The sequence below is a fragment of the Bos mutus genome, chromosome 17, assembly GCF_027580195.1.
Source record: "Bos mutus isolate GX-2022 chromosome 17, NWIPB_WYAK_1.1, whole genome shotgun sequence".
NCBI lineage: Eukaryota > Metazoa > Chordata > Mammalia > Artiodactyla > Bovidae > Bos > Bos mutus.
This window is the reverse complement of record NC_091633.1, coordinates 64,452,055-64,467,254: the sequence shown is the minus strand read 5'-3', so window position 1 is coordinate 64,467,254 and position 15,200 is coordinate 64,452,055.

The window sequence follows — 15,200 nt, the reverse complement described above, 5'->3', positions numbered from 1 at the left end:
GTGTTCTTTGGAAGGAATGATGCTAAAGCTGAAACTCCAGTACTTTGGCCACCTCATGGGAAGAGTTGACTCATTGGAAAAGACTCTGATGCTGGGAGGGATTGGGGGAAGGAGGAAAAGGGGACGACAGAGGATGAGATGGCTGGATGGAATCACCGACTCGATGGATGTGAGTTTGAGTGAATTCTGGGAGTTGGTGATGGACAGGGAGGCCTGGCGTGCTGCGATTCATGGGGTCGCAAAGAGACACGACTGAGCGACTGAACTGAACTGAACTGAACTGAAGCAGATCCACTCCTGCAACATACATCTTAAGATAACAAGATTAGTCAAAAGGTTCTTGTTAAGAAGGAGAAACATGTCCTGAGCAAGATACATTGTTATATAATCATTAGTAGAGAGCTTTAGGAAAATTATACCCTTGAGCAAGATGAGTTATTTTGTTGTGTAATCATTCAATCAGTTCAGTCGCTCAGCTATATCCAACTCTTTGGGATCTCATAGACTGTAGCACACCAGGCCTCCCTGTCCATTACCAACTCCCGGAGTTGACTCAAACCCATGTCCATTGAGTCGGTGATGCCATCCAACCATCTCATCCTCTGTCGTCCCCTTCTCCTCTTGCCTTCAATCTTTCCCAGCACCAGGATATTTTGAAATGAGTCATTTCTTTGCATCAGGTGGCCAAAGTATTGGAGTTTCAGCTTCAACATCAGTCCTTCCAAAGAATATTCAGGACTGAATTCTTGTAGAATGGACTGCTTGGATCTCCTTGCAGTCCAAGGGACTCTCAAGAGTCTTCTCCAACACCACAGTTCAAAAGCAACAATTCTTCGGTGCTCAGCTTTCTTTATAGTCCAACTCTCACATCCATACATGACTACTGGAAAAACCATAGCTTTGACTAGATGGACCTTTGTTGGCAAAGTAATGTCTCTGCTTTTTAATATGCTGTCTAGGTTGGTCATAGCTTTTCTTCCAAGGAGCAAGTGTCTTTTGTTTCTTGGCTGCAGTCACCATCTATAGTGATTTTGGAGCCCAGAAAAATAAAGTTAGCCACTGTTTCCACTGTTTCCCCATCTATTTGCCATGATGGGACTGGATGCCATGATTTTAGTTTTCTGAATGTTGAGCTTTAAGCAAACTTTTTCACTCTCCTCTTTCACTTTCATTAAGAGGCTTTTTAGTTCTTCTTTTCTTTCTGCCATAAGGGTGGTGTCATCTGCATATCTGAGGTTATGGATATTTCTCCTGGCAATCTTGATTCCAGCTTGTGCTTCTTCCAGCCCAGCGGTTCTCATGATGTACTCTCCATAGAAGTTAAATAAGCAGGGTGACAATATACAGCCTTGATGTACTCCTTTTCCTATTTGGAACCAGTCTGTTGTTCCACGTCCAGTTCTAATTATTGCTTCCTGACCTGCATACAGATTTCTCAGGAGGCAGGGCAAGTGGTCTGGTATTCCCATGTCTTCAAGAATTTTCCACAGTTTGTGGTGATCCACACAGTCAGGCTTTGGCACAGTCAATGAAGCAGAAATAGATGCTTTTCTGGAATGCTTTTGCTTTTTTGATGATCCAGCATATGTTGGCAATTTGATTTCTGGCTCCTCTGCCTTTTCTAAATCCAGCTTGAACATCTGGAAGTTCACGGTTCACGTATTGCTGAAGCCTGGCTTGGTGAATTTTGAGCATTATTTTACCAGCGTGTGAGATGCGTGCAATTGTGCGGTAGTTTGAGCATTCTTTGGCATTGGCTTTCTTTGGGATTGGAATGAAAACTGACCTTTTCCAGTCTTGTGGCTACTGCTGAGTTTTCCAAATTTGCTGGCATATTTTTGAGTGCAGCACTTTCCCAGCATCATCTTTTAGGATTTGAAGTAGCTCAACTGGAATTCCATCACCTCCACTAGCTTTGTTCATGGTGATGCTTCTTAAGGCCCACTTGACTTCACATTCCAGGATGTCTGGTTCTAGGTGAGTGATCACACCATTGTGATTATCTGGGTTGTGAAAATCTTTTTTGTACAATCATTAGCTCTGGCCTTAAAGATTGTTGTCTTAACAACTCATCGATTTAAGAAAAAGCATCTTATGTGATTAAGACAAAGCAATGTAGAAAATAAGTTTGTCCTTTTCTCCTCCTAGAGAGTCCTGGACCCCTTTCCACTCCTCGAGGGCCTTGGAGCCCTTTCTCCTTGAGGGCCCTGGATTCCTTATCAATCAACCTAAGAATTAGCTCTCTCAATCTGTTATGTCCATTGGCAGGTGGTCTGTTAACCACCTGAGAAGTCCGTCATAGTCCTGGTACAGTATCTACGTTGTAAACTTTACCATCAATTGTTACAGTGCCCATTCCAGAGGACTGTTTGTGGATTTAATTTTTTCCTTTGTGCTTTTCTATCATTTCCAAGTTCTATATAACAAATAGGTATTACTTTTACAATTAAAGATTTTAAAAAAAGAGATTATCAACTTGCACTGAAAAGTTCTGATTGCCTTCCTTTAAACACTGAAACTCATATACTCACATTAACATTTTAACACAGAAAATCTAAACCCACCCCACTCTACTCCTCCTGGGACATTAATGTGTTACAACCCACAGCTTTTTTGGGAAGCGATATCTTTCCAGAGAGTCCAAGATGGGGGAGTTACTGAAGGCCTGGCATGATTTATGCTCGGTGAGATCACTCCTCCATTTGAGGGCTATTCACAGTCCAGAATGTTGAGAGATGCAGGACTTACTCCAAATACCACTGAATCTGTGAACTGCGACCCAGTAATCACATTTCCTGAGAGGGGCTGCTAGATATTCTTTGAGAAGCCAGTTGGTATTAATTAGTATTACTATTTTCTTGTCAGATGCTTTTGACACTTTATAAAATTATTCATTAGCTAGCTAGCTCTTTCCCCAATTCTCTTAACTGTCTTTGCATTAATTTAATTTGGAATTGTTACAACCATTACCACATTTCTCAGTGTGGCTAAATCTTAATCAGTAAATCCAGGGACCTGTAAAGTTCAAGACAGCAGAATGTTAGAATTGCTTTATGCTATGTTTAATTACCATGCTATGTGAAGCAGATGCTAATTTATTATTTCCAAATCCATCTTTTTCTTTTTCACCCAGCTTCTCTTAAACCTGTAAGCCCCACATACCTTCAGACAGAATATTAGAGTAATGGGGTGAGATTTATTTTGAATATAGGCAGGTTGAGGTTAAGTTTACTTTTCTTAGCAATTACTATTTTTCCCCTTCTCATGCTACTTAGATGTTTAAAGTGAAGAACTGTAGACTTCAGTGTGAATTACATACAGAATTGGTAGACTTACCTTCTTATACACGTGGTCCTAAGATAAACTTGAGCAACCTGTAAATAACTGTGGCTTCCCAAGAGCCTGGGCTTCCCAGGTGGCACTAGTGGTAAGAACCCACGTGCCAGTGCAGGAGATGAAAGAGATGCTGGTGACCTAAGAAATGCAGTTTTGATCCCTGGATCAAGAAGATCCCCTGGAGTAGGATATGGCAACCAATGCCAGTACTCTTGCCTGGAGAATCCCATGGACAGAGGAGACAGGTGGGCTGCAGTCCGTGGGGTTGCAAAGAGTCAGACACGACTGAAGCAACTTAGCATGCATACATGCACCAAGAGCCTAAGATAATAGAGTAGCCTGGGAAATATCTAGATAGTAACAGATGAGATGTGAACTTGTGTATTGACTTCATCTGCTCCTCCTACATGGAGGTGGTTATTTACAAAAGCAGTCTTGCAAAGAACTGCTATTTTCGCAAACAGATGTTCGGCATATAATAGGCTAGAACTCCTTTAGCTAAATGAATAGTGGAGTAGAGAGTGGTGAGTAGTGAGAAAACAATGTGAAGCTGCAAAGTCTCTGTGTGTCAGGATGGAGCACGGTGGCCGACGTTTGGAACTCTCTTAGCGTCCTTTTAGAACTCTCTTAGACGTTTAGAACTTTTAGAGTTGGGTCAGACACTTCCTTAATGTCCATTTCAATCCTGCAGTTCCATTAAAGCCACTATAGGTAATTAGAGTACCTACATATCAATATGATATCCAAAAACATGTCTCATTGAAATGAATGAAAGTTCTGGGGAACGTAATATGCAGGATAGTGCCTAAAGTCAATAATACTGTATCGTATATTAGAAAGTTAAGTAAATAGATCTTAAATATTCTCATCATAAGAGAAACAATTTGTGACTGTGCATGGTGATGGGTGTTGGCGAGACTTATTGTGATCATTCTGTAATGTATGCAAATGTTACATCATTGTATTGTACACCTGAAACTAATACAATGTTATTTGTCAATTATATCTCAATTAAAAAAATATCTGGGTACACTGACTGAAAGGAGGTAGGGCCATGGGGGGTCATGAAACTGAAATGGAATAGGACCCTATGGTCCTTCCCCACCACGTCCTTTGCCTACCTTTTGTAAATGGAAAAACTTCAGCTAAAGACTAAGTTTAATCAGAGAAGTGAGAAAATACAGAAGCAAAGAAAAACAGCCAAACAGGACAAAAGAATAATAGTTGGTCACTAAACAGTGTTCTTGCCTGGAGAATCCCAGGGATGGTGGAGCCTGATGGGCTGCCGTCTCTGGTGTCGCACAGAGGCGGACACGACTGAAGCGACTTAGCAGCAGCAGCAGCAAACAATGTCAAGGATCTTTCAATTCAGTTCAGTTAGTTCAGTCAGTTGATTCACTCAGTCGTGTCCGACTCTTTGTGACTCCATGAATTGCAGCATGCCAGGCCTCCCTGTCCATCACCAACTCCCGGAATTCACCCAGACTCATGTCCATCAAGTCAGTGATGCCATCCAGCCATCTCATCCTCTGTCGTCCCCTTCTCCTCCTGCCCACAATCCCTCCCAGCATCAGAGTCTTTTCCAATGAGTCAACTCTTTGCATGAGGTGGCCAAAGTACTGGAGTTTCAGCTTTAGCATCATTCCTTCCAAAGAAATCCCAGGGCTGATCTCCTTCAGAATGGACTGGTTGGATCTCCTTGCAGTCCAAGGGACTCTCAAGAGTCTTCTCCAACACCACAGTTCAAAAGCATCAATTCTTCGGCACTCAGCCTTCTTCACAGTCCAACTCTCACATCCATACATGACCACAGGAAAAACCATAGCCTTGACTAGATGGACCTTTGTTAGCAAAGTAATGTCTCTGCTTTTCAATATGCTGTCTAGGTTGGTCATAACTTTCCTTCCAAGGAGTAAGCGTCTTTTAATTTCATGGCTGCAATCACCATCTGCAGTGATTTTGGAGCCCAAAAAAATAAAGTCTGACACTGTTTCCACTGTTTCCCCATCTATTTCCCATGAAGTGATGGGACCGGATGCCATGATCTTAGTTTTCTGAATGTTGAACTTTAAGCCAACTTTTTCACTCTCCTCTTTCACTTTCATCAAGAGGCTTTTGAGTTCCTCTTCACTTTCTGCCATAAGGGTGGTGTCATCTGCATATCTGAGGTTATTGGCTGAGCCATTTCCTTTGTGCTGTTTTGTAGGTGCTGAAACCCCCCACCAGGTGGAAGCCATGACATGAGTTGCCAAATTCTGAGAACTAGCCTCAAGGAAATAGGGACAAACTAACCCTGGAACTGAAGACTTACTGTATGGAAAACAATCAAGATGCTGCTGATCAGACCACTGCATCACCAACTTCAAGAAGACAGAGAGGGCTGACTGCTGTCTGCAACCCCGCCTCCACCCATTCACCCCTGAAGCTCTCCTTTATAAGCTCTTGCCTCTGATTGTCAGGGGGAGCTGGCTTTTGGACATGAGTCCACCCTCTCCCACAGTTACTGGTTTCCAGAGTAAAGTAAACTTTCCTTTGAACCAACCCTGCCTTTTTAGTACTGGTTTTTGAGCTGTGAGCAGCTGGACTCTATTTTTAATAACAGAATAAGGTCTTTGAGAGCAGCTGCACTTTACCTATTTGGACTATCGGTCCTTCCTATTAAATAGGTCTACTCTTCAAAGCCGCATTGGTGAGTGGGAGGCTGCTTTTTGGATCTGAAGCAGATGAGTTACTTGTCATGAAGAATGGCTGGATTTGAGTGGTGTGTAGAGCAGGGTACAGGCCACACTCCGAGTTCTTCTCTCTGCCCCTACCTCAGTCTGTGGGGCCTTGGGCCAGCCTCTCACTTTCTGAGCCTGTTTCCTTATCCAGCAAAAGAAGGCAGAGGACTAACCAAGTTTTAAAGACCCCACCTTCTATAAATGTCTCTGATGCTGATGTATCCTCATTCTCAAGAGCTGGAGCTTCATCAATCCATTTCAGAGTAAATTGGTTGTTAAAAATTCTTCAATCTTAGTTTGGGCTCAGGAATATGTAACACTATATTGTTTTGGTAATATTTTCTTCCTCACAGGGCAGATACAGTATATGATGAAAATGAAAAGAAGCCTGTGAATAGAAGTGAGAAGAGTTGGGACAGTGAATCAGGTGGCAGAATATCTGGAAGCTTCTTGTAGACACAGATGGTCGATGTAAACTGTTGTGGCAGGGAATTTCTGCCAGACGTCCAATGGAGTTTATTACTAAATGTGGGATCAGAACACTTTAAAAAACATACTGTGCATGTAAAAATCACTTAAAATACGTCAAGTGCAAAAATCCTTTTGTTTCAGCAATATCTAATTCTTCCCTTCTGCTTTATAAATAATTAAAATATCAGCTTTGGTGTTGAGCAACTTCGTTGTCTTTTCCTGAATTTTATCTTTTATAAAATTGCTAGGTGACTCATTAGGAAAAATTGAAGTTTTGATTGGGTGGTGGCCTGTGGTTCCACATGTGTTTCACTTGATGCCACAATTTTTTTAAAAGACAGAATTACTGTAAAGGACAATTAAGAAGTGTAAAATTTATGTGGAACACTGGAATAAAGTCAAAGCATATTACGCCACAGTGTGTGGTCTGAGTAAAAAGCATAAAAGTTGAGCCAGATGCTAAACTCGGCACTTAAGTGTAACAGTTAATCTTGCAATATAGGAAACCATTGTAATTAGAGAATGGTTATATCTTTAAAATGTAACTTGGTGTAGTAAAACCAGGCAAACTTGTAGGTGGAAGAGGGATTTTATGGAACATTAGAAATGTTTCACTGCAAGAAACTCCAGCTACAGAAATTCATAATTGAATATATGCTGTTTTCCCTATGTGTGAAGTCATTCAGTTGTGCCCGAGTCTTTGCGACCCCATGGACTGTAGCCTACCAGGCTCCTCAGTCCGTGGGGTTTTCCAGGCAAGAGTATTGGAGCGGGTTGCCATTTCCTTCTCCAGAGGATCTTCCCCATCCAGGGATGGAACCTGGGTCTCCCACAGTATAGGCAGATGCTTTATCGTATGAGCCACCAGGGAAGTCATAATAGCTAATAGGTACAGTTATGAAGTCACATGTATTATCTAGTTTGATCTCTACACATACCTCAAAAGATATTTGGGAGGCATTAGCGCATTAATAGCTTGGTTTTCATGGTGAAAAACAGGACTTCAGGCAGGCTGATGACATGCCTCAGTTAATGCAGCCAGTGGGCGAACCAGCTGGAACTCCTGCCTCTACTGTCACCATCAGCCACGGATGCTCCGGAGAAGAGCATGTAGGAGTCCTCACTTTGTTCTGAAATGAGTTATAACACTGGTACATTTGGCTCCCTCATGTTCACCCCTCCTATGTAAGTAGCCCATGACTTGATATTATTACATCTATTTTCTGGATAACTTTGAGTTTTTTAGAATAAAATAAGTCTGGCAAATGTTAAGCTTTGTTAGCTTTTAAGCTCTTAACATGTTGAAGGTGAAGGACATGGGCTAGCTCCTTTATTCAGCTGCTCTCACCTTTATATGTAAATATGTAGAGAAAAATAATAGCATGGAATATAGAATGTTGGAAGATTATTAGGTCATTGAGCCCAACCTCCTCCCCACTGCAAGGAAAAGGTCTTTGGCAGACATTTATCCTGTTCATTATTTTAAGAGGCAATTTTGTGGGACAGCAGTAATTGTTCCTAATGTCTTTCTCCAAGTGAACCCAACACTGCCTATTGGTAATTTCCTTTCATTGGTACTTATTCCACTCACTAGAGACCCTCAGAGTTAGTCTAAGTTCTTGCTGTCATAAAACTTTTCTTGCTTGGCTCCATTTTTTCCTTCCTTCTAGATGCTTTAAAGTTATTCTTTATGATATGGTTTTCAGACCCTTCCAGTTTCTGGTCCACTTCATTGGAAGTTTGCCAATGCTTCCCTTAAATGCAGAATCCAGAGTTGAATAGAATCATCTCATAGTAAATCATATCCAGCAGTGGCACTGTGGGTATTCTTGTTCGACAGAATAATTCTACAAATTCCGCTAAAGATTTCATCTGGTACATTATTGTCTTATCAGAAGGTTGCCTTTTAGCAACATCTCAATTAACAGATGATTATAGGTTTTTTTTTTAACCCCACAAGATTTCTCTTTTACCCAATCTGCACCTTGTGAGCATCCAACCGGTTTTCACTTTGCTCCTTGCTGCAGTTTTTTTTTTTATTTTTTGTGATTCCTATTACATTTTATGATGCTGGTTTCAATCTATATTTTAGTGTTTTGAAGTATTTTTGATTTCTTAAATTTTCTCACATTTGTATTCTTGGCAAATTTTGTAAGCATACTTGAAATGCCTTCATTCAAGTCGATAAAATGTTTGAGTCAGAATTTAACATAATATTCTATAAAATGCTACTAGGGACTTCTCTCGATGTTGATAAAAATCCGCTCACATTCTTTGAGCACATTGTTCAGTTAAGCAGAGTTTAGTAGGGATGAGCATGCTATTCCCTCACCCTTTATGGTCATCTTTGGCCCTTAGTTTTTTGTACATTCCCTCACGCAGCGCAGCACAGGTCCCTGACAAAGTTTTGTTGAGTGGTTTGAATGTTTCCTTTGTAACAGCTCAGCATTTTGAGTTTTTGACTCTTTGCAATAAAACAGAAGAAGTCCTCTTTCAGAGGAAAACTCATATCATTCATCCTTCAGAAAGTTTTTCTCTACTGACTTCAAGCTAGTTAAATCTTTCTTAAGTTCTCTGGCTTATACTTGTTTGTATCACACATCTGAGCACTTCTGGGTCCCTTTGTGCTATTATCTAAAGGCTTATGAGTGTAGGTGTGTGTTTGTAATGTTGCATGTTGTTGTTCAGTTGCTAAGTTGTGTTTGTTTGTGACCTCATGGACTGCAGCATGCCAGGCTTCCCTGTCCTTCACCAACTCCTGGAGTTTACTCAGACTCATGTCCACTGAGTCGGTGATGCCATCCAACCATCTCATCCTCTGTCATCCCCTTCTCCTCCTGCCTTCAATCTTTCCCAGCATCAAGATCTTTTCCAATGAGTTGGCTCTTCGCATCAAGTGGCCAAAGTAATGTTGCATAGCGACACCTTTCTTCTTCTTCTTCTTTTTTCTGTGCAATGTTCTCTATCATTTCTGCCTCTTCTCATTACATATCACTTGAATGAGATCTTACTTTGTAATATTTGATTGGTTCAAGGTTGTTCTCCTGACACATGTTGAAAGCATCAGAATCCTTCCCTGAGAATTTTGGAAATTGACAGAGGTGACTGGTTCTCTTGAAGAGCCTAATTTTGTAAAATGAGAAGGTTGGGAGTTGTTCATGACTGCAGGTATGTAGGCAGAAGACATGAGTAAAAGCAACCAAAGAGTGGGAGAGAGAGACAGAGACGAGAGACAGAGAAACAGAGAGACAGATGAAACTGCTGCACAGAGAAAAGTAAGCACTACAACCAGGACATTCTAATGGGATTTGAGTCCCTGGACCCAGTTTTCCCAAGACCCAACCATGCTCCTTCAGAGAAGGCAATGGCAACCCATTCCTGTACTCTTGCCTGGCAAATTCCATGAATGGAGGAGCCTGGTAGCCTGCAGTCCGTGGGGTCGCTAGGAGTCTGACACGACTGAGCAACTTCACTCTCACTTTTCATTCTCACGCATTGGAGAAGGAAATGGCAACCCACTCCGGTGTTCTTGCCTGGAGAATCCCAGGGATGGGGGAGCCTGGCGGGTTGCTGTCTCTGGGGTCACACAGAGTCGGACACGACTGAAGCGACTTAGCAGCAGCAGCAGCAACCATGTTCCTTGGCACAGGACACAAAAGACACATTTAGCAAATACTCCTTTTTTGAAGTGAAGTGAAGTGTTAGTTGCTTGGTCTTGTCCAACTCTTTGCAACCCTATGGACTGTAGCCTGCTAGGCTCATCTGTCCATGAAATTTTCCAGGCAAGAATAGAGTGGGTAGCCATTCCCTTTTCCAGGGGATCTTCCCGACCCAGTGATTGAACCTGAGTCTCCTGCATTGCAGGCAGATTCTTTAACGTTTGAACCATCAGGGAAGCCCTACTCCTTTCTTAAGCTAGTTATGATAATCATAATTATCATCAATTATGATAATAATAATTTTTTGAATTTTGATATTTACTTATTTTTATTTTATATCAATCAAAAATTATGATAATCATAATTCCAAGATTGTTATTACTTCTACTATATTCAATATTTCTTCAACTTTGGTGAGAATAGAGACAAATATAGTGACAATAAACTTCATTCAAAGACTGAAAAACTAAAATCCTTCATGTCCAAGGATGGATTATATACATTTTCATATTTTTATTTGATAAACTTATCTTCCTTTTATATAAGCATGCAAAAGTGTTATCAGAAAAGATCATTCAAACATTCCAATATTTAGTTTCTGAACTAAGTATCTGAAAAGAAACTTTCAGGAACATTTTGTCTGAATAAGAATTAATCAGCATGTCAACCAAGGTCTAAAAATGCATTTTTATTTTTTGTTTTGTACAATGCTTTCAGTCCAGTCAAAGTGTGCTTGAACTGACTTCACGATTTCTGTTTATTGGAGTTCAGTTTAGAGAACACTGATTGCCTAGAAACAATCACTGGGCCATCTTTTAACGTTCTTGCTTTAAACGAGCGCTGAAACGTGAAGCAGTTTGTCTTTCACGGCTCAGGCAGCCTGCTGTCCAAGCACCATTCCGCATGTAGTAATAGTGTGTTTAGCTCCACCTTATCACCTGCCTAGTGTATATCAATAATAATGATTGGAAATGCCTGCCCCCCAAGAAAAAATCAAATATTTGAAAGCCAAGCTGAATGATAAACTGTATTTTCAAGCTGAATGTGATATTTTGAAGCTGGTATGTAATATTCTCTACTTGTTCCTTGAAATACCAGTTTAGTAATGAACAGTCCTGTTATACGGCATCTACCTGATGCTTTTTTCTTTCCACTAAGTATGTGGAAACTGGACATGGATAAGCAGTTATAATGTTAGACTTAAACTTGAGGAAGCACAGATAAAATTACTACCAACGAAACTACTAGGTTGGAGCCAAAGCAGCATATTAGTAATACAAGCTTCGTAAAATTGTAAACAAAGGGCCCAACAATGTCAATTGCCTTCTAATGCACTGGCTGAATTCTATGCAGAAATGCAGGCTTCCTAGGAATTTTGAAAATGTATTGAAACAACAGAGTGGGAAAAGTACGTCTTGGCCATTTTTGGTGGCGGTGTCAGGATGTGGGGGTGGAGTTGGAGAGGTGAATTTCAATATACGCCTTGCTTATTGGTTTCTATACCTCCACAGATCTTGTCTTGTGTTAGTTTATTACACATTGCTTGGGACAACTCTAACAATTATTACAATCATCATATTAAATTTAGAAGTGTCATTTGAAGCAATAATATAGAACATGTTGTTTACTTCCAAACATTTTAAAGATTTTAAAAAGTGAATTATTCATATAATAAAATAGTAATAGAATAATTAAAAGACGCTTGCTCCTTGGAAGAAAAGCTATGACCAACCTAGACAGCATATTAAAAAGCAGAGATATTACTTTGCCAACAAATGTCCGTCTAGTCAAAGCTATGGTTTTTCCAGTAGTCATGTACGGATGTGAGAGTTGGACTATAAAGAAAGCTGAGTGCTGAAGAATTGATGCTTTTGAACTGTGGTGTTGGAGAAGACTCTTGAGAGTCTCTTGGACTGCAAGGAGATCCAACCAGTCCATCCTAAAGGAAATCATTCCTGAGTATTCATTGGAAGGACTGATGTTGAAGCTGAAATTCCAATACTTTGGCCACCTGATGTGAAGAACTGAGTCATTGGAAAGACCCTGATGCTGGGAAAGATTGAAGGTAGGAGTAGAAGGGGATGACAGAGGATGAGATGGCTGGATGGCATCACCGACTTGATGGACATGAGTTTGGGTAAACTCTGGGAGTTGGTGATGGACAGGGAGGCCTGGCCTGCTGCAGTTCATGGGGTTGCAAAGAGTTGGACATGACTGAGCAACTGAACTGACTGACTGAACAGAATAATAGAAACTTCTGCTCACTGATCATTAAACAATATAGAATCTTTAGGCTTTTGGCAGCTTACAGAAAACAAGCAACCACTTGAACGAAGAGAAAAAAATCATCAAGATCATACTAAGAAAGAAAAGTGAATTAAAATGCATGGGCTCAGAGTAATCATTTTCAGAAAAAGAAAACCAAAAACTCAGAAAAATAAGAATCATGCCTACTCCTCCGTCCCCAGTCCATAAGCTGTATTTGATACTTTTTTTGCTGTATGGGATTGAGTCTACTCAGAGTCTCCCACTCCCAGTTGTTTATTGTACTAAATGCAGTGACAAACATTCTCGAGCTAACAGTTGATGTTTTTCATCTGACTTTGTTATATGTAAAATATGTAAACATATTTTATGTCTCACTTTAGAGAATAATGAGAAGTTTCTTAAAAAAGAAGTCTAATACTGTGACACCCTTTTTGCACAAAGGGCAAAGTTTTGGAAAATCCATCTGTGTTCCTGGGGCAAACCTTGAAGATGCTCTGATTACTGAAATATTTAAGAAAGTTTTCTAGCAAATTTTGTAACCCACTTAAATGCTGCATCTTAAAAAAAAACCAAACAGTTTTATTGTGGAAACATATACTGCTTATTTTGCTCAATCTCCCCATTTGTGTTTGCCCATTTCTTTTCTCCATGAGCTCTCTGCTTTTGGTTAGTAAATGATTTAAGACTTAACATAGCACCCAGATACAAAATCATCCCTGGATAAATGTTTGAAGTCATTAAAGATGGTGATTATGCAATAGACTTTAAGAAATTGAATAGTTTCACATCTCAATGATTTCTGAATTTTTTTAATATTCTGCTGTGAATGTCAAAACCATGGAGTTGAAGATGAAGCTTTGCCAATTTTGTAAGCAACTAGACCTTGCTTCTAGTGTTTGCTATGCTCTAGTGTAGCTCATTGCACAAGCCATTTTAAAGCTCACTTTATTAGTAAAATAAAAAGAATTGGTTTGGGCGCTGTCTTATTCTAAAAATACATGACCCTAATTTTTTCTCTCAGCAATCTTAGGCCCTTTTGATTCCAAACTTTTTTTTTTTTTTCCATTTGAGATAGACTCTTTTTGTTTTGTGTGGTTGCACAAGGCTAGGAGAAATGCAGAGTTTGTCTTACCTGGGGGGACAGTAGGTATAGCTAAGGTGCCCAAGTGAAAGGCTCTCAGTTGTCAGGGCATAGCATGAGCCTACTGAGTATCTGGAGGTGGGGGTGAGGAAAAGAATCAGATGGAAGCCACTGGATAAGTTTTCCTTGGTCCACAGATTTGCCCAGCATGCTGTGTGAGTTATTACATGGGAGAGAAATGTGAGGAAGCAGAATAGTGCAACCTCAGAAATATTACAATAATTCAACCTTTTTTTGTTGTTGTTATAATAAAAATCTTTCTAGCTTCTAGTACTGTGCTGAACCATTTGGAGCTAGAAGAAGAAGGAAGAATCAGTGACACTAATCCTATCTTTATTTAAAATTTTGATATAGTGTTTGTCATGTATATTTTGTATTAATTTCTATTTTTAAAACATATTGGATTAAAATATTATGTTTCTTGGTTGATTACTGAGCTTTTGGAACCCATTCAATTTTGTACCAAGGAGAGTACATGACTCAACTCCTCCTACCCTGGGCCTGCTGGCCACTCAGTAATGATCTCTTGTCTGTGAGATGTCTCTGTCTCCTAAGTAGTTGGCAACGTGAGAAGAGGGTCTCCTTTTGGTTGCACACTGAGAATGTGCCCTCTAGTGAGGTTCTCACTCTCTGAGAACTTAATATATTAACCAGCTGAAACTCCTCTGCTCAAGACATGTAATGGGCCAAAAAGATGAATGGAGTGCAGTTTTCAAAAATGCCATTTGTGATCCTTTTGGTTGCAATCATGTGCAGTTCACATGCTGAGGACCCATTAACTTGTATACTTAGTGGAGTTATTCTTGGAATTTTTAGACAAAAGATTAATGCAGAAGAAATTCTTTTTCTAGGCAAAGGAAAACCACACCACTAAATGAGACAATCAATCTGCCAGAAGCAGGAAGAGCTGCCTGCAATTGCTCTGGGCAATGACATGGGAAAACTTGTTCAGGGAGGAAAAAGGCTGGAAAGTGTAACCGCAACCTGGTGAGGTGGAAGGATCTGGGTAATCAGGGGCAGAGAGAACAACTCCCAGTGTACTTGTGGGGTAACTAATAATAGGCCTTGGATGTGCTGCCTTCTACCCAACCAAAGTCATGCTTTCCCACAGCCTGATCATGGAAAATGGAAATAAGATGGGCTAGTGAACCAGAAGGAGAAATACACACTTAATTACACATCCCCGTGTCATAAAAAAACGAACAGTAAAAAAACAAACAAAACCAAGTGTTAAAATAAGAACCATTTGACAAGGGGAAAGATGACAGAGGCTGCCTCCTTGTGATACAAGGGAGTTCCTCATTCCTTCCTTCTCTTTTTGTCTATTTCAAGGCTTAAGAAAAAGTTGCTCAAAAAGGGAAGACAACTGCTGGTAGGAATGCAAAATGGTACAGCCACAGTGGAAAATGGCAAGGTGGTCCCTTAAAAAGTTAAACAGAATTACTACAAGACCCAAATATTCTACTCCTAGGTATTAGATGGAGAAGGCAATGGCACCCCACTCCAGTACTCTTGCCTGGAAGATCCCATGGACGGAGGAGCCTGGTAGGCTGCAGTCCATGGGGACGCTGGGAGTCAGACACGACTGAGCAACTTCACTTTATT